Source organism: Macaca thibetana, chromosome 1, assembly GCF_024542745.1.
Source record: "Macaca thibetana thibetana isolate TM-01 chromosome 1, ASM2454274v1, whole genome shotgun sequence".
Classification (NCBI taxonomy): domain Eukaryota; kingdom Metazoa; phylum Chordata; class Mammalia; order Primates; family Cercopithecidae; genus Macaca; species Macaca thibetana.
The window spans coordinates 149509006-149524321 of record NC_065578.1 but is presented as its reverse complement, the minus strand read 5'-3'; the positions used below and the strand labels follow the sequence as shown (position 1 = coordinate 149524321).

Below are 15316 nucleotides of genomic sequence, written 5' to 3'. Positions count from 1 at the left end.
GGGCAGGTGCAGACTCTCACAGGTGCCTAGGCGCCTGGCCCTGAGACTTGGCACTCACAGCTGGGTTCTCCTTTCTTGCCAGGCACCAGACAGAAGCCATTCTGCACTAAGGGGTGAGGAAGTCAAGCCAGGCATCCCTCCTTCCCATGAGCCCACAGCTGCAGTCCAAGGCAGACAGGCAATCCCCAGGACCCAACGGAATTGCAACTTACACGCATGGTGCACTAGGTACATAGATCAGGGGAGGGCCAAAGACCTGTTCCACTGAATCTCCTACCAAATGAGCCGTGATGTGGCAGCCTAGGGCAGGGACAGCAGCCACCTCACGCATGTGTAGATGCCGCAGGTCACAACAGCCCGACCTTCTCTGGCCTGCACCCAGCTCCCTACAGCACACAGGGCAACTCCCCACAGCACACTGATTGCTGGGTGGTGTGGGGAGAGGCAGGGGAGGAGAAGGTAGAAAGAAATGAGGGGGAGCCACTCTGAGAACATGGGGCAACAGGGGGCAGCGGGAGGCAGGACTGTGGCTGCTGAGACTCCAGCCTCAGGAGCATGTTCCATTGTCACATGGAATTCACTAACAAAACCCACGTTTAAAAATAAAAGAAAGCATTAAATCCAAGCCTGGGGCCCTTGTAAACACAGGCCCTTATTTGACCACTGGTCTCATGCCCATGAAGCTGGACTTTTTTAAATGGCAGCATACACATGAAAGAGCATTAATGTCTCAGCCTAGCTCTCTCTACTATGCCCCTTCTGCTGCAGCTGCTACTGCTAACAGGTTTATTCTATCAGTTTCCAAACAACAGGTAACTAAAGAAGAAATCTGATTGGCCCAACTCTTGTTCATTAGTTTTTTGTTTTGTTTTGTTTTGTTTTAATAAACTACATAGGTTGCTGGACAGCCAATGGGCTGGCTACTGTGGAATCGGTGCCTCTGCCTGGCCCAGTCACAAGAAGCCTGGACTGCAGATTCATGTTGCATGGCCTCCTTGGTCCACTACTTTGTGGGGCTGATGAAAGGATAGCAAGAATTAAGATCTTTAGTATGGTGTTGAATAAATATATTTGAAACAGTGATTCTGATTTTGTAAAAAATGAATGAGACCTGTAAGTAGCAATGTTTTGTTGCTGAATTCATAGTTATGCTTTATATATGAAAGATCTTATATATATGAAAAGGATGAAATGTTTTTGTTAAAATGAATACTTCGGTAAACATTGTATTCAGTCATTTATACTGGCTGCCATGGATTTTGTCTGAATTAATGAGGTTTTGGATCATGTGAAATCATGGGTTTTATAGAACATACTTTAGAGATTATCTTATTCAATTCTTATCATTTTACAGATATAGAATGCATTAATTAGGATATGACAGAATAGGGCAATTAAAGCATAATGCCAAAGCCAGGAAGAATAAAGGAACATCTTAATAAATAAAACTGTGGAAACAAGCAAAAAAACAAAAACAAACAAAAAAACACATTTTTCTACGTAAAAATAAAAAAAAATCTAACAAAAGTATCCAAAAAGTAGATAAAGAGGTTAAGATCCTTAATGTAGAAAATATTCAAATAAGCAATAAGGGAAAAAAAGTCAATAGGAAGGTGGACAACAGGCATAGACAATTTACACACACACACACACACACACACACACCCCCATGAATACAAATTGCCAGTAAAATGTTCAACTTCATTAAAAAAAGAAATTAGAATATAATTTCTATTAAAAATAAATTAAAATTAAAACAACAATAGGCATAATTTTTCTCTCTGTTGGCAAAGATGAAAAAGAATTATAAAATCCAAATCTGATCTATATGTTTATATGAAACAGAATTACTCGTGTGTGCGAAAGGATATTTTGGAGCAGCCTTTTGAAGATCAACTTAACAATATTTATCAAAATACAAAAAATACATGAGTTTGACCCTAAATGTTTTCTTCTAGGTTTGACGCTAAATAAACCCATATATATGTGAACAATGGTATAGGTACACAAGGTTTCACTACACTGTTGTTTTTAAGAGTGACAAATCTGAAAATCTAACAATCCATTAATAGAAGGAAGGTTAATTCATGGTACTTTATTCCATGCTATAAAATACTGTGTAGTAAATACAAAGAATAAGAAAGACTAGTATGTACCATCATGGTAAGACATCCAAGTTATATTGTTAAATTCAAAGAAGATAAAAAAACCACTATACTGTAAACCCATCATATTAAAACTTTTAATATATAACTATATATTTATTAAATATTATATACAATAATGTAAAATATATAATGTTATGCTACAATTTTATAAGATAGGAATATTAGCCACAACCCCTTCTCGGCAGTGGGTTGTGAGGGTAGCAGCAGATAGTCCCTGCTCTCAAGAGCTTACAGTCTAAGAGAGAAAATGAAGCTGGCTGGGACCTCAAAGGATAAACAATATGGTCCAGGGTGTTCTTAGGTACTTATTGAATGAAGCATTTCCATGCTCACAAAAACTCTCAGAAGTAAATATTTTATTCCCATTTATCAGATGACCAAACTGAGATCTGTCTAGAAACACAAGGTGGTGCTAAGTACATGACCAATTATCTCCCCAAGTCCTTAGCCAGCCAGAATTTCACAACTTCCACATTGCATGGTCCTGGCAGCAGCAGTCCATCACCCCCCTCAGTGCAAAAGTATCCCAGACATATTCTAATTACAGACAGTATTTGCAGTTTTCCCATATTATCTGATGGATAAAAGCTCTAACAATGGAATTCCTGGGACAAATGATGACATATTTAAAGGCATTTGATATATACTAATGTTTACTTATCTAATTATATTTTATAAAAACTAGTTTTTCTGTACATTTTGCCAGCCAATATATATTTTGTCAAGTTACAATGTACCTGGAGCTCCCAAAGGGCATTTTTCTAAGTGAGTGCCAATTTGCATGATCACCAAATACACAAAAGCAGGAGAAATAAATCCAGGGGTGGCACAAGCTAAGGAGAAACCAAAACAAGCCTGTTCTTGCGGCAAAGTAGTTAAACTGTCTTCTTAAGCTCACTCTAGCAGAGTTATTGCCGCTTATTCATAAGGGCACTGGCAACAGCTGTTCACCTGGCCAACCAGGCTCTCCAAAGGAAGATCTCCATATGTTGCAGGGAGACGCACGTGAGCTGGTTCTTAGTGAGACGTGTCCTTGTTTCCCAGTTCGTGAGTGATGGGAAGAGAAAAGCCCAGACGCAAGATGTATGGAGGAGAAGCCTCTTCTTTGTTTTCCAGGGTTCAAAGGGCTCACTCCTACGTGGTTTCATCAGTGAGGTGGGCAAACAAAACAGGTTTGTAAGTTACACTTTGATTGTTGGGCTTGCCCAAGTCCCAGAAGCAACAAGTGACAGAACTGGGGCTGGAACCCAGGGCTTCCTGAAGGATCTTGTTGCTGTACGTGTTGGGTGAAATACAAAAGAAAAAAAGAAGTTCTGTGAAGTTACAGCAGAGAGAAAATGGGAGGGAGTACAAATTATCCTGATTTTTTGCAAATTTTTATATATAGGCATACCTCAAAGACATTGCAAGTTTGGTTCCAGACCACAACAATAAGGTGAATATCATATTAAAGGGAATCACGCACAGTTTTTGGCTTCCCAGTACATATAAAAGTTATGTTTACACTATACTGTAGTCTATTAAGTACGACTTAATAGGAATAAGGCATTGTGTTTTTTAAAAATGTACATACCTTAATTAAAAATAATTTATTGCTAAAAATTGCTAATGATCCTCTGAACCCTCAGAAGGTGGGAATCTTTTTGCTGGTGGAAGGTCTTGCCTTGATGTTGATGGCTGTTGACTGATCAGGGTGGTGGTTGCTGAAGGTTAGGGTGGCTGTAGCAATTTCTTAAAATAATACAATGACGTTTACCACATCTATTGACTCTCTCTTTCACAAAAGCTTTCTCTGTGGCATGTGATGCTGTTTGATAGCATTTTTCCCACAGTAGAACTTCTGTCAAATTGGAGTCAGTCCTCTCAGACTCTGTTGCTGCTTTATCGACTATAATAAGTTTATAGAATATTATAAATCTTTTTTCATCATTTTAACAATGTTCATAGCATCTTCACCAGGAGTAGGTTTCATCTCAAGAAACCACGTTCTTTACTCATCCATCGGAAGCAATTTTTCACCTGTTCAAGTTTTACCACAAGATTGCAGCAATTCAGTCCCATCTTCAGGGTCTTCTAATTCTAGTTCTCTTGCTATTTCTACTACATCTGCATTGACTTTGTCCACTGACGTCTTGAGTCTCTCAAAATCATCTATGAGCGTTGGAATCTACTTCTTCCAAACTCCTGTTGATATGGATATTTTGGCCTCTTCCCAAGAATCACGAATGTTCTTAATGGCATCTAACATGGTGAATCCTTACCAGAAGGTTTTCAATTCACTTTGCCCAGATCCATCAGAGGAATCACTATTTATGACAGCTATAGCCTTACAAAATATGTCTTTTAAATAATAAGACTTTAAAGTTGAAATGACTCTGTCAGGCCTCTGAGCTAAATCTAAGCCATCATATCCCCTGTGACCTGCACGTACACATCCAGATGGCAGGTTCCTGCCTTAACTGATGACATTCCACCACAAAAGAAGTGAAAATGGCCCGTTCCTGCCTTAACTGATGACATTACCTTGTGAAATTCCTTTTCCTGGCTCATCCTGGCTCGAAAGCTCCCCCACTGAGCACCTTGTGACCCCCCCACCGCTGCCCACCAGAGAACAACCCCCTTTGACTGTAATTTTCCTTTACCTACCCAAATCCTATAAAACAGCTCCACCACATCTCCCTTAAGCTTTATTGCTCACACAAAGCCTGTTTGGTGGTCTCTTCACACGGACGCGCATGACATTTTGGTGTCGTGACTCCGATCGGTGGGGGGGACCTCCCTTGGGAGATCAATCCCCTGTCCTCCTGCTCTTTGCTCCGTGAGAAAGATCCACCTACGACCTCGGGTCCTCAGACTGACCAGCCCAAGGAACATCTCACCAATTCTAAATCTGGTAAGTGGCCTCTTTTTACTCTCTTCTCCAACCTCTCTCACTATCCCTCAACCTCTTTCTCCTTTCAATCTTGGCCACCACACTTCAATCTCTCCCTTCTCATAATTTCAGTTCCTTTCCTCTTCTGTTAGAGACAAAGGAGACGCGTTTTATCCATGGACCCCAAACTCTGGTGCCGGTCATGGACTCAGGAAGCCAGTCTTCCCTTGGTGTTTAATCACTCGGGGACACCTGCCTGATTATTCACCCACATTTCAGAGGTGTCTGACCACGCAGGGATGCCTGCCTTGGTCCTTCACCCTTAGCAGCAAATACCGCTTTTCTGGGGAGCAAGAACCCCCTGACCCCTTGTCTCCCTGTCTCTACCCCTTCTCTGCTTTTCTGGGGGGGGCAAGAACCTCCCAACCCCTTTCTCGCTTTTCTGGAGGGCAAGAACCCCCCGACCCCTTATCTCCACGTCTTGACCCCTTTCCTGCTTTTCTGGAGGGCAAGAACCCCCCAGCCCCTTCTCTCCGTGTCTCTACTCTCTCTTTTCTCTAGGCTTGCCTCCTTCACTATGGGCAACCTTCCACCTTCCATTCCTCCTTCTTCTCCCTTAGCCTGTGTTCTCAAGAACTTAAAACCCCTTCAACTCACACCTGACTTAAAACCTAAATGCCGTATTTTCTTCTACAATGCCACTTGACCCCAATACAAACTCGACAGTAGTTCCAAAAAGCCAGAAAATGGCACTTTCGATTTTTCCATCCTACAAGATCTAAATAATTCTTGTAAAATGGGCAAACGGTCTGAGGTGCCTGACGTCCAGGCATTCTTTTACACATTGGTCCCTCCCTATTCTCTCTTCCCAATGCAACTCGTCCCAAATCTTCCTTCTTTCCCTCCCGCCTGTCCCCTCAGTCCCAACCCCAAGCGTCACTGAGTCTTTCTAATCTTCCTTTTCTACAGACCCATCTGACCTCTCCCCTCCTCACCAGGCTGAGCTAGGTCCCAATTTTTCCTCAGCCTCCACTCCCCTACACTACAATCCTTTTATCACCTCCTCTCCTCACACCCGGTCTGGCTTACAGTTTTGTTCCGCGACTAGCCCTCTCCTACCTGCCCAGCAATTTCCTCTTAAAAAGGTGACTAGAGCTAAAGACATAGTCAAGGTTAATGCTCCTTTTCCTTTATCCGAACTCTCCCAAATCAATTAGCGTTTAGGCTCTTTTTCATCAAATATGAAAAACCCTGCCCAGTTCATGGACCGTTTAGCAGCAACCCTGAGATGCTTTATACAGCCCTAGACCCTAAAAGGTCAAAAGGCCGTCTTATTCTCATATACATTTTATTGCCCAATCCGATCTCAACATTAAATAAAACCCCAAAAATTAATTCCAGCCCTCAAACCCCACAACAGGACTTAATTAACCTCGCCTTCAAGTGTACAATAATAAAGTAGAGGCAGCCAAGTAGCAATGTATTTCTGAGTTACAATTCCTTGCCTCCACTGTGAGAGAAACCCCAGCCACATCTCCAGCACACAAGAACTCCAAACGCCTGAACCGCAGCTGCCAGAGGTTCCTCCAGAACCTCCTCCCCGAGGAGCTTACTACAAGTGCCAGAAATCTGGCGACTAGGCCAAGGAATGTCCACAGCCCAGGATTCCTCCTAAGCTGTGCCCCATCTGTGCGAGACCCCACCGAAAGTTGGACTGTTCAACTCACCTGGCAGCCACTTCCAGAGCCCCTGGAACTCTCTGACTGACTCCTTCCCAGATCTTCTCAGCTTAGCAGCTGAAGACTGACACTGCCCGATCGCCTCAGAAGCCTACAGGACCATCACAGATGCTCTAGGTAACTCTCACAGTGGAAGGTAAGTCCGTCCCCTTCTTAATCAATACAGAGGCTGCCCACTCCACATTATCTTCTTTTCAAAGGCCTGTTTCCCTTGCCTCCACAACCGTAGAGGTATTGACGGCCAAGTTTCTAAACCTCTTAAAACTCCCCAACTCTGGTGCCAACTTGGACAACATTCTTTTATGCACTCCTTTTTAGTTATCCCCACCTGCCCAGCTCCCTTATTAGGCTGAGACATTTTAACTAAATTATCTGCTTCCCTGACTATTCCTAGGCTACAGCCACACCTCATTGCTGCCTTTTCCCCCAGTTCAAACCTCCTTCGCATCCTCCCCTTATATCTCCCCACCTTAACCCACAAGTATAGGATACCTCTACTCCCTCCTTGGTGACCAATCATGCACCCTTACCATCTCATTAAAACTTAATCACCCTTACTCTGCTCAATGCCAATATCCCATCCTGCAGCATGCTTTAAAAGGATTAAAGCCGGTTATCACTTACCTGTTAGAGCATGGCCTTTTAAAGCCGGTAAATTCCCCTTACAATTCCCCCATTTTACCTGTCCTAAAACCAGACAAGGCTTACAGGTGAGAGAAGACCTGTGCCTTATCAACCAAATTGTTTTGCCTATCCACCCCATGGTGCCAAACCCATATACTCTCCTATCCTCAATACCTCCCTCCACAACCCATTATTCTGTTCTGGATCTCAAACATACTTTCTTTACTATTCCTTTGCACCCTTCATCCCAGTCTCTCTTCGCTTTCACCTGGACTGACCCTGACACCCATTAGGCTCAGCAAATTACCTGGGCTGTACTGCCGCAAAGCTTCACAGACAGCCCCCATTACTTCAGTCAAGCCCAAATTTCTTCCTCCTCTGTTACCTATCTCGGCTTAATTCTCATAAAAACACACATGCTCTCCCTGCTGATTGTGTCCGGCTAACCTCCCAAACACCAATCCCTCTACAAAACAACAACTCCTTTCCTTCCCAGGCATGGTTAGTGCGGTCTGAATTCTTACACAAGATCCAGGACCGTACCCTGTAGCCTTTTTATCCAAACAACTTGACCTTACTGTTTTAGCCTACTAGCCCTCATGTCTGCATGTGGCAGCCGCCACCGCCCTAATACTTTTAGAGGCCCTCAAAATCACAAACTATGCTAAACTCACTCTCTACAGTTTTCATAACTTCCAAAATCTATTTTCTTCCTCCCACCTAACGCATATACTTTCTGCTCCCCGGCTCCTTCAACTATACTCAGTCTTTGTTGAGTCTCCCACAATTACCATTGTTCCTGGCCCAGACTTCAATCTGGCCTCTCACATTACTCCAGATACCACACCTGACCCTCATGACTGCACCTTTCTGATCCACCTGACATTCACCCCATTTCCCCATATTTCCTTCTTCCCTGTTCCTCACACTGATCACATTTAGTTTATTGATGGCAGTTCCCCCAGGCCTAATCGCCACTCACCAGCAAAGGCAGGCTATGCAATAGTATCTTCCACATCTGTCATTGAGGCTACCACTCTGCCACTCTCCACTACCTCTCAGCAAGCTGAACTAGTTGCCTTAACTCAGGCCCTCACTCTTGCAAAATGACTATGCATCAATATTTATACTGACTCTAAATATGCCTTCCATATTCTGCACCACCATGCTGTTACCTAGGCTGAAAGAGGTTTCCTCACTATGCAAAGGTCCTCCATCATTAATGCCTCTTTAATAAAAATGCTTCTCAAAGCCGTTTTACTTCTAAAGGAAGCTAGAGTCATTCACTGCAAGGACCATCAAAAGGCTTCAGATCCCATCGCTCAGAACAATGCTTATGCTGATAAGTTAGCTAAAAAAGCAGCTAGAGTTCCAACTTCTGTCCCTCATGGTCAGTTTTTCTCCTTCACATTGGTCACTCCCACCTACTCCCCTGCTGAAACTTCCACCTATCAATCTCTTCCTACACAAGGCAAATGGTTCTTAGACCAAGGAAAGTATCTCCTTCCAGCCTCACAGGCCCATTCCACCACAAAAGAAGTGAAAATGGCCTTAACTGTTCCTGCCTTAACTGATGACATTACCTTGTGAAATCCCTCTTCCTGGCTCATTCTGGCTCAAAAGCTCCCTGACTGAGCACCTTGCGACCCCCCCCACCCCTGCCCACCAGAGAACAACCCCCTTTGACTAATTTTCCTTTACCTACCCAAATCCTATAAAACGGCCCCACCCCATGTCCCTTCGCTGACTCTCTTTTCGGACTCAGCCCACCTGCACCCAGGTGATTAAAAAGCTTTATTGCTCACACAAAGCCTGTTTGGTGGTCTCTTCACACGGATGTGCATGACAGACTCCTTAATTCATGGGTTGCAGAATGTGTTAGCAGGCATGAAAACAATATCCCTCTTGTATATCTCCATCAGCTTTTGAGTGACCAGGTGCATTGTCATTGAGCAGTAATCTGCTGAAAGAACCTTTCCCCGTCACGCCCCGCCCCGAGCAGTAGGTCTTAATAGTGTGCTTAAAATATTCAGTGAACCATGCTGTAAACAGGTATGCTGTCATTTAGGCTTTGTTGTTTCATTTCTAGAACGCAGGCAGAGATTTAACATAATTCTCAAGGACCCTAGGATTTTCAGAATGATCAGTGAGCATTGGCTTCTACTTGAAATCACAAGCTACATTAGCCCCTAACAACAGATCCAGCCTTTCTTTTGAAGCTTTGAAGCCATGCATTGACTTCTCCTCTATAGTTATGGAAGTCCTAGACAGCATGTTCTTCTGATAGAAGGCTGTTTTGTCTCCATTGAAAATCTGTTGTTTAGTGTAACTACCTTAATCAGTGAGCTTAGTTAGATCTTCTGGATAACTTGCAGCAGTTTCTATGTCAACACTTGCTGCTTCTTTATGAACATTTGTGATATTAAGACAGCTTATTTCCTTAACCTCATGAACCAACCTCTGCTGGCTTCTAACTTTTCTTCTGCAGCTTCCTCATCTCTCCTAGCCTTCAAAGAATTGAAGAGAGCTAGAGGCTTGTTCTGGATTTGTCTTTGGCTTAAGGGAACATTATGGCTTGTTTGGTCTTCTACATAGACCACTCAAACTTTCTTCATATCAGCAATAGGGCTGTTTCGCTTTCTTATCATTCATGTGTTCACTGGAGTTGCACTTTCAATTTCTTTCAATAACTTTTCCTTTGCATTCACAACTTGGCTGTTTGGCCCAAGAGGCCTAGCTTTTGGTTTATTGTGGCTTTCAACATGCCTTCCTTACTAAGCTTAATCGTTCTATCTTTTGATTTAAAGCGAAAGACATGTTACTCTTCCTTTCACTTGAACACCTAGAGGCCATTGTGGGGTTATTAATTGGCCTAATGTCAATACTGCCGTGTTTAGGGAATAGGGAGGCCTGAGGCAAAGGGAGAGAGAAAGGGGAGTGGCCAGTTGGTGGAGTGTTCAGAACACACAGATTTATTGATTGAGTTCACCATCTTATATGAGCACAGTTTGTGGTGCCCCAAACCAATTGTAGTAATAACATCACAGATCACTGATCACAGATGACCGTAACAGATGTACTGATAATTTAAAAGTTTGAAATATTGTGAGAATTACCAAAATGTTACACAGAGATGCAAAGTGAGCACATGATGTTCAAAAATGACACCGATAGACTTGTTTCGTGCAGTTTCCACAAATCTTCAATCTGTAAAAAACACAATGTCCGTAAAACGCAATAAAGCAGAGAGCAATAAAATGGGGTTTGCCCATCATTCATCTTATTTGATTTATCCTATGATACAAGCAGACAGGTTTGATTACAGAAGCAGTTCAGAAAGTTTGTGTAATTTGTTCAAGATTCCGACTGCTGATACATGGGAGAGCCAAGACCAGAATTCAATTCTTCTAACTCCCAAGTGCAGTACTGTGTTGCCATGGAGTCTGAAACCCTATAAGGTTCAGACTTTTCTCAGCCCAGTCTTGCCCTCCCCTGGAATGCCTGTCGGGGGTCTTCCAGCCTCACCTAGGGATCCTGTGGAATGGTCAGTGGAGTACAGGGAAAGGAGTCTAATGTCGTATTATTATCCTGGATCTGCAGTCCCAAATTGCTCAGGAAACTTGCTATGGGTTTTAGTTTTGTCATCTGCAAAATGAAGCGGGTATTATGCACCCACTCCATCCTACAGGGGGCATTGAAGGCTTGGGAGCAGAGTGTGCAAATCCTTTGAGGAGGTCCCTGCGCTGTTCCTGTAGGTGAGAGAGGCTTCCCATTTTCTGTTATTTCAACTCATCTGTCCTTAACAGTGGATGCTCCCCTCAGCCCCAAGCCAGAGGGAGGGGACTGTGCCAGTCTGTGGGATCTGGGCTGCTGTTCCTTTGGGAACCCTTTTGGGCAGCCTGTTTTCATTGACTGTCCCAGGCAGGCTGCCTAGGGGGCTGTTTTGCTGGAAGAATGAGCACTAGGGGGAAGAGCAGCTCCACAGGTGAGCGACAGAGACAGCCAGCTCAGAGCCTTTAAAATGAAAAGTGTTCTCTTGAGAGTGTGCAAAGATCTGATTTGTGATAGATCAAAGTCAGGAAATGCATCACTCCTCCAGAATCAAAGGCTCCTTGCTCTCAGGAATAGACAGCAAAGATTCCTCTTGCAAGAAGAGCTAAGCATAACAATAGAGTGGCTGCCACCCTCCCCCAGGCCAGGATAGGGGCCTGGCTGTGTTTGCAAACATCTGCACCTGGGCTGCACCTGCCAGGCAAGGACTGACCTGGAAGCTGCGAAGTGCACCTGCTCTTCTGATTTCCTGTTGTTCATCAGTGGTGGGGATGGGTTGCACTGAACCTTGAATATCCTTCCTTTCTCCATTTGGGGATTGGCTGAGGATGTGGCAGGGCTAGGCAGCCTCCAGTTCCAGCACTTCTACTCATTTCCTCTGTGACCTTGGGCAAGTCACTAGCTCAATTAGATTTCCTCAACAGTCTTGTGGCTTCAAATCTTCTGTTTTATTCCCTCTCAGGGGTTTGGTGAAGGGTTCCATTCTGAGCTTCAGTCAGGACAATGGGTGGGACTTGCTTTGTGATCAGAAAGGAGTCATTCATGTGGCTTTGACTGGAAAGCACAGAAAAGAAGGGAGAACACCCAAGCCCTCCACAGCACTCAGTTCCAACCAGAATTTTTTATTCATCAGTGAAGTTTTATTCAGCCATCCATTAATGGACATCTAGGTTATTGTAGTATACATATACAACGGAATAGTATTCACCCTTAAAAACAAGAAATTCTGTTATTTGCAATAACATGGATTAACCCAGAGGCCATTATATTAAGTGAACTAAGCCAGGCACAAAGAGACAAATACCACACGATCTCACATATATGTGGAAATTTAAAAAGTCAAACTCATAGAAGCAGAGAGTCAAATAGTGTTTACTAGGGGCTGGTGTCCGGGGGTGGAGGGGAAAGGGGAGATGTTGGTCAGTGGGTACAAAGTTTCAGTTACACAGGAGGAGTTTTAGTGATTTATTTCACAGTATGTTGGCTACAGGTAAGAACAATGCATTGAATATTTCAAACAAACTACAAAAGAGGATTTTGAACCTTCCCCTCACAAAGAAATGATACGAGGCAAGCAGATCACTTGAGATCAGGAGTATGAGACCGGCCTGGTCAACGTGGCAAAATGCCATCTCTACTAAAAATACAAAAATTAGCTGGGCATGGTGGCGCATGCCTGTAATCCCAGCTACTCGGGAGACTAAGGCAGAAGAATCAATTGAACCTGGGAGGTGGAGGTTACAGTGAGCAGAGATCATGCCACTGCACTTTAGCCTGGGCAACAGAGAGAAAATCTGTTTTAAACAACAACAACAACAATAACAACAAAACAAAAACAAAGAAATGATAACTATTCAAGGTGATAGATATACTAATTAACCTAACAAAAACAAAGAAATGATAACTATTCAAGGTGATAGATATACTAATTAACCTGATTTGATTATTTCACAGTGTATGTAAGTATTGAAACATCACCTGTGCCCTATAATATATATGTGATTATTGCTTGTCTATTAAAAATAAAGCTAATAAAAAGAGAAAATTGAGGCTAGCAAGAGTGATGGTCCTTGGCTCTCCACCCCAACCCTACCCACACAGGTCACTTTAGCCACATTCATTCTTACTTTTACTATCCAAGGATAGGGTGTTCCTTCTCTTCCTCAAAGCTTCCAGGATGCCCTAAACTGCACTGTCTCCCACATCTCCAAAACCTTGTTCCACTGGTCGTGTTCAACCTCTTGCCCACCTGGCGAGCCTTCCTTTCAGCCTGGGAACATACTCAACATATCCTCTCCTGTAAATGAAGCAAACTGAAACTCTTCTCCACACCCATATTTGGCCACAGCCTGATCTCTTTTCTCCCTTTCTCATCCACTCTTGAAAGACTTGTCCATACTCTGGGCCTCCATTTCTGTATTTCACATTCTCAAACACATTTCAATCTGATTCCAGCCTTCACTACTCTACTGAAACTTCTCTTGACAAAGTCATTGGAAAATCTTAATTTCCAAGTTCAAATCTTTACCACACAAGACCTGTTTGCTGAAAGTGAGACAGTGAAAATGCCATTCTACTTCAGATGTTAGATTTTCTTAGCCTCTGTGATTCCATGCACCTTTGGCCTTCCTGCTATCTCTCTTATTACCCCTTTATCTTCTCTGTGGGGACCTCTTCTACTCACTCATAAAATTCAGCATTCTAGAGTTTTACTCTACACTTTATCATCTAGCCTTATCCACTCTTACTGAGTGTTTCAACTCCCACATATAAACTAAGAATTTTTCAATAATTATTTCCAGTCCAAAGCTTTCCCCTGAGCTTCACACTTGCATAACCAACAGTGGGCTAGATGTTTTTACCTGGATGGACCATTCAGCATATCCAATACTAAACTTATCATCTCATCCCCAAACATTTTCTTCACCATTTCCAATCTCAGTTGTTGGCATTTCCATCCATGGTGTCATCAGGCCAGAGACCTGAGAAACATCTCCCTCCACCCAAATGCCATCAAACTTTAAATGCCTCCAGTTGTACCGTATAAGAAAAATGATCAAAATCTGTCCCATCTTCACTATCTTTCCTACCCCAAACTCTGGGAGAAGAGATAGAGTTCTACATGGGAGGGCTTTTGAGGTTCCACGTTAAGAATATGTCATGGACCTGAAGCTACAAAGACCAAAGTTTCCATGTGACTCTGATTTAGAGCCTCTGAGCAGGGTGGACAGCAACTGGGATTCATATAGATCCATAAACACAGCAGCTCAGTGAGATGTCCCACACTATTATTCCCAATGGAAACAATTGCTTCTACTTTCCAACTGTCAGGAGATAAGCTGGAATAAGTCTGGAGTAGTTAAGTAGTCTCTGGATTACACACAATCAGATATTCTAAAAGACAGTGGATTCAATTGCTTCTCCAAGATACTGCCTAGATTTTTAATGTTGGTAAACCTAATCAGGGCTGAAGAGAAAAAAGAGGTGAATTTGTCAGCCAGATAGGAACAAGACAGACATGCAGAGCTCAGATTAGAGATACTGCAGTGGACATTAGCAGTTGGAAGTGATGATGGTTTGACTCCATAACTTGAAGACATACTCCTGACGGGTGTGATCCCAGAGCATGAAATAAGTGTTCTCCGATCAAGGTCAGGAACTCTTACAAGCACTATCTATAGAAATTCTGAGGCCAGAGCGCCTATCCCATGACCAGCTATAGAGCCTCAAAGAGAGAGAAATAATTTTTAGTTCTAAGGGAAATTATCTGCCTGTGTTATATGGTTTCAGAATGTCCTGGAAAACCTTCTCCTCTTAAGCCTATAGCTCCATTAGAATAGCATCTACCATTTCGTGTGAATTGGGTTTGTTTTTTCCCTTTCTTCAATCTTATACCTTTCTTTTAAAGAATAGTTATTCTTTCATTTTAGTAATTTCAACTTGTCTTTTTGGTTCAGGGAGTACATGCATAGGTTTGATACATGGGTATATTGCATGATGCTGAGGTTTGAGATATGAGTGATTCCATCTCCTACTCTCCTAAATAGTGAGCACAGTACCCAATAGTTTTTCAGCCCTTGACTCTTTCTCTCCCTACCCCTTCTGGCATCCCCCAGTGTCTATTGTACCATCTTTTTTATTTTTTTTCCTTTGATACACAGTCTTGCTCTGTTGCCCAGACTGGAGTGCAGTGGCATGATCTCAGCTCACTGCAACCTTAGCTTCCTAGGGTCAAGTGATTCTCTTACCTCAGTCTCTGAAGTAGCTGGGACTACAGGTACATGCCACTACACCTGGCTAATTTTTGTATTTTTAGGGGAGACAGGGTTTTGCTATGTCGGCCAGACTGGTCTCGAACTCCT

The 15316-nt window shown here is 43.0% G+C and overlaps 1 protein-coding gene across 1 annotated transcript in view; it reads right to left on the bottom strand.

Moving 5' to 3' along the window:
- SPATA45 (spermatogenesis associated 45) overlaps nt 1–193 on the bottom strand; it is an 800921-nt gene extending 800728 nt beyond the window's left edge. The window contains exon 1 of the mRNA XM_050761957.1: nt 184–193. The gene's annotated coding sequence lies outside the window, so the exon portion shown is untranslated. The remainder of the gene's footprint in view (nt 1–183) is intronic.
- Between the last annotated feature and the right edge of the window lie 15123 nt (nt 194–15316).